We start from the raw sequence: 8,185 nt of genomic DNA on the forward strand, positions 1-8,185 counted from the left end.
TTGGCATTGGCAGAGAAGATTTGGCAAATTTTTCATGGGTGCATCCCATATACTCAGCTCTGCTGCTCATCCCACAAATGCATGTTCCTTACAAATGTGGCACCATTTAAAAGGGAAATAAACAGGCTTTCCAACGGTATAAGATTTCTTGCCAAGAAGCATTGTTACAACAAAGAAATAATCTACCAAACACAAATTTCCTTACTTTTTGTGCTATGTTTATATAGAAAGAGAGAGGGAAAGAGGGAGGGAGAGATAGAACGAGCTAGAAAAAGAGTGAGAGTGAGAGAAAGAGAGAGAATACATATAGAAAGAAAGAGAGGGGGAGGGGGGGAGGGAGAGAGAGATAGAGGGGGGAGAGGAGAGAGAGATAGAACGAGATAGAAAATGAGTGATAGGGAGATAGAGAGAGAGATGGAGGGAGGGAGAGAGATATAGAAAGAGATAGAAAGAGAAATGATGTATCTTATCATGCCAATAAAGTATTTAAATTGAAAAATTGAGAAAGAGAGAGAAAGTGAAAGATAGAAAGAGATATATAGAGATGCAAAGAGATAGATAGATAGATAGAGAGAGAAAAGGTGTGAGCGAGAGAATATATATAGAAAGAGAGAGAGAGGGAGAGGGGGAGACACACTCGCACTCCGAGGTGCTGTGAGATGGCGGGGGGGGGGGGGGGGGGGGGGGGAGAGGGAGGGGTGAGAGAGGGAGAGGGGGAGAGAGGGAGGGGGGGAGAGAGGGAGGGGGGAGAGAGGGAGGGGGGAGAGAGGGAGGGGGGAGAGAGGATTGGGGGGAGAGAGGATTGGGGGGAGAGAGGGAGGGGGGGAGAGAGGGAGGGGGGGAGGGAGAGAGAGGGGGAGGGAGGGAGAGAGAGGGGAGGGAGAGAGAGGAGAGGGAGGGAGAGGGGGAGGGAGGGAGAGAGGGAGGGGGGGGAGAGAGGGAAGGGTGAGAGAGCATTGGGGGAGAGAGGAGGGGGGAGAGAGGAGGGGTGAGAGAGGATTGGGGGAGAGAGGGAGGGGGGGAGAGAGGGAGGGGGGGAGAGAGAGGGGGAGAGGGAGGGGGGAGAGAGGGAGGGGGGAGAGAGGGAGGGGGGGGAGAGGGAGGGGGGAGAGAGGGAGAGAGGGAGGGGGGAGAGAGGGAGGGGGGGGAGAGGGAGGGGGGGGGGAGAGAGAGGGGAGGGGGGAGAGAGGGAGGGGGGGAGAGAGAGGGGGAGAGGGAGGGGGGAGAGAGGGAGGGGGGAGAGAGGGAGGGGGGGGGAGAGGGAGGGGGGAGAGAGAGGGGGAGAGGGAGGGGGGAGAGAGGGAGGGGGGGGAGAGGGAGGGGGGAGAGAGAGGGGGAGGGGGGGAGAGAGGGAGGGGGGGAGAGAGAGGGGGAGGGGGGGAGAGAGGGAGGGGGGGAGAGAGGGAGGGGGGAGAGAGGAGAGGGGGAGAGAGAGGGGGAGGGGGGGAGAGAGGGGGGGGTGAGAGAGGGAGGGGGAGAGAGGGAGGGGGGAGAGAGGGAGGGGGGAGAGAGGGAGGGGGGGAGAGAGGGAGAGAGGGAGGGAGAGGGGAGGGAGAGGGGAGAGAGGGAGGGGGGAGAGAGGGAGGGGGGAGAGAGGGAGGGGGGAGTGAGGGAGGGGTGAGAGAGGGAGGGGGGGAGGGGGGGAGAGAGTGAGGGGGGGAGGGAGGGAGGGGGGGAGGGAGGGGGGGAGGGAGGGAGGGGGGGAGGGAGAGAGGGAGACACACACTCGCACCCCGAGGCGCTTTGTAAGATGGCGGGGGGGGGGGAGAGGGAGAGAGGGGGAGAGAGGGAGGGGGAGGGGGAGGGAGAGAGGGGGAGGGAGAGAGAGGGGGAGGGAGAGGGAGAGAGGGAGAGAGGGAGGGGGGGAGGGAGGGAGACACACACTCGCACCCCGAGGCGCTGTGTAAGATGGCGGCGGGGGCGGGGGGGGGGGGGGGGGGGGCCGCAGCACCACTGACCGGTTGAGGCGCTGATGGCCGCGAGGCGACGCCCGGCGACGGCGGGAACCCCCGGGGAGCCGCGGTCCGCGCATGCGCGCCGCCGGCAGCGCGGGAGGGACGCGGGTCACCTGGGCCGCAGCGCGCACGCGCGGACACCTCGCACTTTTGGCGGCAAACGGCGCGAGCGCGGGCGCGGGAAATCGGCGCCGTTCAAATCTGAAATACCGTTGGTGGCGCGTGGGAGAGAGAGAGAGACAGAGAGAGAGACAGAGACAGAGGGAGAGACACACACAGAGAGAGAGAGGGAGAGAGAGAGAGAGGGGAGAGAGAGAGAGAGAGAGAGAGAGAGAGAGAGAGAGAGAGAGAGAGAGAAAGAGAGACAGAGACAGAGGGAGAGACACACACAGAGAGAGAGAGAGGGAGAGAGAGAGAGAGAGAGAGAGAGAGAGAGAGGAGAGAGAGAGAGAGAGAGAGAGTGACAGGGAGAGACAGAGAGAGAGACACACAGAGAGAGGGAGAGAGAGAGGGGAGAGAGAGAGAGAGAGAGAGAGAGAGAGAGAGAGAGAGAGAGAGAGAGAGAGAGAGAGAGGGAGGGGGGAGAGAGAGAGAGAGAGAAGAGGGAGAGGGAGGGAGGGGGAGAGAGTGAGACAGAGAGAGAGGGAGAGAGAGAGAGGGAGAGAAAGAGCAAGAGAGAGGGAGGGAGAGAGAGAGAGAGACAGAGAGGGGGAGACAGAGAGGGAGAGAGAGAGAAGAGGGAGAGAGAGGGAGGGGGAGAGAGTGAGACAGAGAGAGAGGGAGAGAGAGAGAGGGAGAGAAAGAGCAAGAGAGAGGGAGGGAGAGAGAGAGAGAGACAGAGAGAGAGAGACATAGAGAGAGAGAGAGAGAGTGACAGAGAGATAGAGACATACACACACACAGTAAGAGATAGGCAGAGAGAGACAGAGAGAGAGGCACACAGTCAGAGACACACAGTGACAGAAAGAGACACAGCCAGAGGGAGGCACCTAGAGAGAGACACACCTACAGAGAGACACACCTAGAGAGAGACACACAGTGACAGAGAGAAAGACAGAAAGATACAGAAAGAGAGAGACAGGGAAAGAGAGAGAGACAGCGAGAGAGCGACAAACGCACAGAGACAGAGAGAGCCTTGTGGAGAAATTCCACCACAGGGCAGATCTTAAACCAGGCGGAGTTAATGGAGGTGGCGGTCCGGCAGGTAATGGGATCAGACTGTGCTCTGTCCCTGGAAACGCACAGATAAACGATGCATGGAGCCACGGGCTGATCTTGCAGTAGTCTGCACAAAACGTCATCAGTTTTTCATTCTGCCAAGGTCGAATCACATTTTTCTCGAACGCACTTTCAATGATCCTGTTTCACTTTCGGCATTTTGGCACTTTATGGCCTCACGAACATGTCCAAACACGTTCGATTGATTGGGAATATTCATTCGAACTACTGGTCAGACGAGTGAGTTACCGAGGAAAAACGCAGCCGCCTCCTTTCCTCATTCTTATTTTTAACCAAAAATAAAACTGCAGGCAGAGTTGAGGTAGCTGGGTGTGCCTTCCCACCATTTCGAAACAGCCCCCAAAGATTCTGGTGCAAAGATCAGCAATGGATGGTTCAAACAATGGCTATGTTTTAACATTGATATTCCAGGGAGGATTTAGGCCAATTTGGAAGAAAGTTAATCAATTTTTGGGCTGCATATATCGTTGCCAAGGTTCAACTATACACATCATCTCATATTCCACTTGGGTAGCTTACAACCCAATTGCATGATCATTGAATTCTCCAACTTCAGGTAAACTCTACAAAACACCCCCTTCTCCCCGAAGCCATGACTGGCCTTGTAGATATGCAGTCTGACCAGTGTCATATAGTCAGCATTACATCCCTGCTTTTATATTGTAGCCCTCCTGATTTGGGTCAGACTCTTCCACAGACAATCTTTCTTAAATGTCTGCCATTTGTGCTGAAGATTACCATTTGCTAACTTCTATATTAGTTGTGTGAGGACAATATGGGCTTTTTGGACTGTTTTTATTTCGGTTAAGTTGGCTGCCAATGCTGATTTAACGAGTTCCCACGTGAAGACTGGCCATTGTGCAGCTTCCAAAAAAGTAGCCACCACCTTTGGAATTGGCCTGGAGTCCAACTAATGGTGCCAAGCAGAAGTTTTAAGTGGGTTTTTGTTTCTCTAGTGTTCATGGGCTAAACAGAAGGAGAAAATTATTTCCTGGTATCTCACAGACCAAATTATCTTCCCCAACCGGGGCGGTCACGGTGGCCAAGTGGTAGAGTTGCTGCCTTACAGCGAATGCAGCGCCGGAGACCTGGGTTCGATCATGACTACGGGTGCTGTCTGTACCGAGTTTGTACGTTCTCCCCGTGACCTGCGTGGGTTTTCTCCGAGGTCTTCGGTTTCCTCCCACACTCCAAAGCCGTACAGGTTTGTAGGTTAATTGGCTTGATAAATGTAAAAAATGTCCCTAGTGGGTGTAGGATAGTGTTAGTGTGCGGGGATCGCTGGTCGGCGCGGACCCGGTGGGCCGAAGGGCCTGTTTCCACACTGTATCTCTAAACTAAACTGAACTAAGAGGCATTTAAAAAATTACCCGTCTAAGAGTAGATATTAATCAAAGTCTTGAATGCAGAACATTGATCAATGCTGATCACAACAAAACATGTTTTGCTTCCAGATTATAGAAAACCTCATTATTAAGATAAAACATGAGAACAGGAAATTTCAAAAACCTGCTGAACTTGAAGCTGACCTGTTTGTGTGGGTTAATGCGGCTAGCTCTAGTTTACGTTATCACAGGGAAAGACTCTCTTGTACTGTGACAGGTAGGTGCAACAAACTGTAACACAATTAATTCCACAAATTGGATAGATTGATTTTGTTTTTAGTCCCAATGTTAATTGTGCACGATTCCAATTTGTTCAGTGGCAGCTAGTGGACCTTGGATTGCCAACAATCAAAAAGATAATTTCGACGCAGGTAAGACTTTTAATCTGTAAATATTTCTTCCAAACACATTTCAGTTTTAAATTGGTTCATAGCCACTGTTGTCTATAATGCTGATATAAATTATCAGCATAAAATATAAAATATGGATATCCATGTTCTCCACAGATGCCAGACACAAAACGCTGGAGTAAAACAGCGGGTCAGACAGCATCTCTGGAGAACAGGAATATGTGATGTTTCGGGTCGAAAACCCTTCTTCGGATTGAAGAAGGGTCTCAGTCCGAAACATCACCTAATCCTTTTATCGGTGGTATAGACCTTTTACAGGTCTACCGAAGATAGACACAAAATGCTGGAGTAACTCTGTGGGTCAGACAGCATCTCTGGAGAAAAGGAATAGGTGATGTTTCGGGTCGAGACCCTTCCTCAGACTGAAGAAGGGTCTCGACCCGAAACATCACCTATTCCTTTTCTCCAGAGATGCAGTCTGACCCGCTGAGTTACTCCAGCATTTTGTGTCTATCTTCAGTTTAAACCAGCATCTGCAGTTCCCTCCGACACATTTCTTCAGAGATGCTGCCAGACCCACTGAGTTACTCCAGCGCTTTGTAAACCAACAACTGCAGTTCTCTAGATTATATTTAATAAAGGCTAGTAGAATAGACAGAATCTGCCCAAAATAGCACAATTTTATAAAATTGAATAGTATCATCAAAGCTTGCTGGGCTCATCAAGTCTTTATTCTTTCAAAGTATAATCCAAATAGTTCCTTTGAGTTACATTTTTAAAGCTGCAAATGAGGCTATATTCATCACCCTATCGTATTTCAAATTCCAATAACTTATTGGATAAAAAATTCTTCATGTTGTCTCTGGTTCCTTTGCTCATTATCTTAAATCACAGCTTCCTGTTTATAGATTCTTCAGCCGTTGGAGACAACTTTTACTCTGACTGAATTTTTTAAATTTCAGAGTTTGATAATTAGGGGACCTAGATTAAGTTAAGAAGTTAAGCAAATAAAACATTTTATTTGCTTCCAAAGAGTTGTGGTGAGGGTTCCAGTTCTCAGTGCTTGATTGGAGTTATCAAGGCAGAAACTCTTAATTAAACATTTAGAATGTGTAAGGCAAGTCCGAACAAGAATCCTGACCCAAAATATCACCTATCCATGTCCTCTAGAGATGCTGCCTGACTTGCTGAGTTACTCCAGTACTTTCAAGTATTAACCGGCATCTGTAGTTCTTTGTTTCAACATCAACATCAGAAGGTTTAGAAAGAATAGCTGAGATTGGCGAGTGTTTAGTAGTTATAGATCTGTTCGGTCGGTGGATTGAAGCCTTGCCAAGATTTGGCAGACAGTAAATGGTGTTCCATTTACACTAATTTGATGCATTTTACACTAAGCTGACACAACAAATGAATGTGCAATAATCACTCGGACGTATAAATTAGGTTGAAGTTACAGTACGTGCCTTTTCCAAAATGAAGAGGTAATTAAAGAGTTTAGTTCAGTTTAGAGATATGGAGCGGAAACAGGCTCTTCAGCCCACCGAGTCCACGTCGACCAGCGATCCCCGCGCATTATAGTCAATAGTCAATTTATTTGTCACATACACATATATGTGCAGTGAAATGAAAAATTACCCGCAGTTCAACAATAAGACCAATAAGAATAAGCAATAAAAATAAGCACTAACACATACAATCATAAACCAACACCAAACAAAAGAAACATCCATCACAGTGAGTCTCCTCCAGTCACCTCCTCACTGTGATGGAAGGCCAGAATGTCTTTTTCTCTTCCCCTGCCGTTTTCTCCCGCGGTCAGGCTGTTGGAGTTGCCACGTCGGGGCGGTCGGGGCTCCCGACATTGAAGCGCCGCGCCAGACGGTGAAAGGTCCGCGGTGGGTCGACCCAAGCCCCGCGATTCGGGGCGGGCGAAGACGCTGTTGCTGCCGCTGCCGGAGCTCCCGATGTCGGCCCCCACCCAGGGGCCTGCGGGCTTCCGACGTCCACGCGGCCCGCGCCGAAGCCTCCGGAGATGAGTCGCAGCCCCTCCGGCAGCATCCGAAGGCAGCCAGCGCCGCAGGTGGTGAGTCCGGGCCGCGGGCTCTGCGAACCAAGCCCGGGTGGTCCCAGCCGGAGACCGCCAGCTCCAGGTGCATGGCCGATGGTAGGCCGCAGCGGGAATGGAGACACGACACAGAAAACAAAGGTCGGGTCTCCGTTCGGGAGAGACAATGTTACAGTTCCCCCCCCCACCCTCATAACACACAACCACTACATCATATTTAAACTACAATTAAGACAAAAACATCAAAAAACAAAAAAGACAAACGGACTGCAGGCAAGCCGCAGCTGCGAGGGCAACGCATTAACACTATCCTACATGCTTAATTGGTGTTATAAAGGCAGAAACTCTTAATTAAACATTTAGAATGTGTCTGGGTGAGCCATTACTGGTAAGGCAAGGCAAGTCTGAATAAGGGTCCTGACCTGAAACATTACCTACCCACTTCCTCCGGAGATGCTGCCTGACCTGCTGAGTTACTCCACCATCTACGGTTCCTTGTGTCTGGAAAAGGTTACGAACTGAGAATTGAGTGGGGGATCAACTGAAATAATTTCCTATTTTTGGTAGACGATGCACCATATGAACTTCTTCAACATGTAAAACATTTATATCATCACAAGACATTGGACTTCTGGCACTCTGTGTTTCCTTTCTGACAAGATTACCCCTGTATTATTACCACTATATTATTACCCCTATAAATCTCATTCCAAATCCTAAAACTGTCACGTATCGTAGAAGGTCTCAACCCGAAACGGGAAGAAGGTATCTCGACCTGAAACGTCACCCATTCCTTCTCTCCAGAGACGCTGCCTGTCCCGCTGAGCTACTCAGGCATTTTGTGTCTACCTTTGGTGTAAACCAGCATCTGCAGTTTCTTCCTACACGTAAAATAATGTAAAGATTAAATAAAATAAAGATTCTTTTGTGCATCTTTGTTCCATTCAATTTTTCTTTGGAAAGTCAGAATGGAATCAATGTCAGCCACAATTATAGACGACATCTTAATCACAGAAGGTGAATCAGCCCTGCCATATCAAGTCAAGTCAAGTTTATTTGTCACATACACATACATGCTGTGCAGTGAAATGAAAGTGGCAATGCCTGCGGATTGTGCAAAAAAATAATTACAGTTACAGCATATAAATTAAAGTTAATACAGAGAAGACAAAATTTAGTCCCGGGAGTTAT

The 8,185-nt window shown here is 49.9% G+C and overlaps 1 protein-coding gene across 1 annotated transcript in view; it reads right to left on the bottom strand.

Annotated features, from left to right (window-relative positions):
• LOC144609402 (acylphosphatase-2-like) overlaps positions 1-2,005 on the bottom strand; it is a 46,906-nt gene extending 44,901 nt beyond the window's left edge. The window contains exon 1 of the mRNA XM_078427873.1: positions 1,959-2,005. The gene's annotated coding sequence lies outside the window, so the exon portion shown is untranslated. The remainder of the gene's footprint in view (positions 1-1,958) is intronic.
• Between the last annotated feature and the right edge of the window lie 6,180 nt (positions 2,006-8,185).

The sequence above is a fragment of the Rhinoraja longicauda genome, chromosome 34 (genome assembly GCF_053455715.1).
Source record: "Rhinoraja longicauda isolate Sanriku21f chromosome 34, sRhiLon1.1, whole genome shotgun sequence".
NCBI lineage: Eukaryota > Metazoa > Chordata > Chondrichthyes > Rajiformes > Arhynchobatidae > Rhinoraja > Rhinoraja longicauda.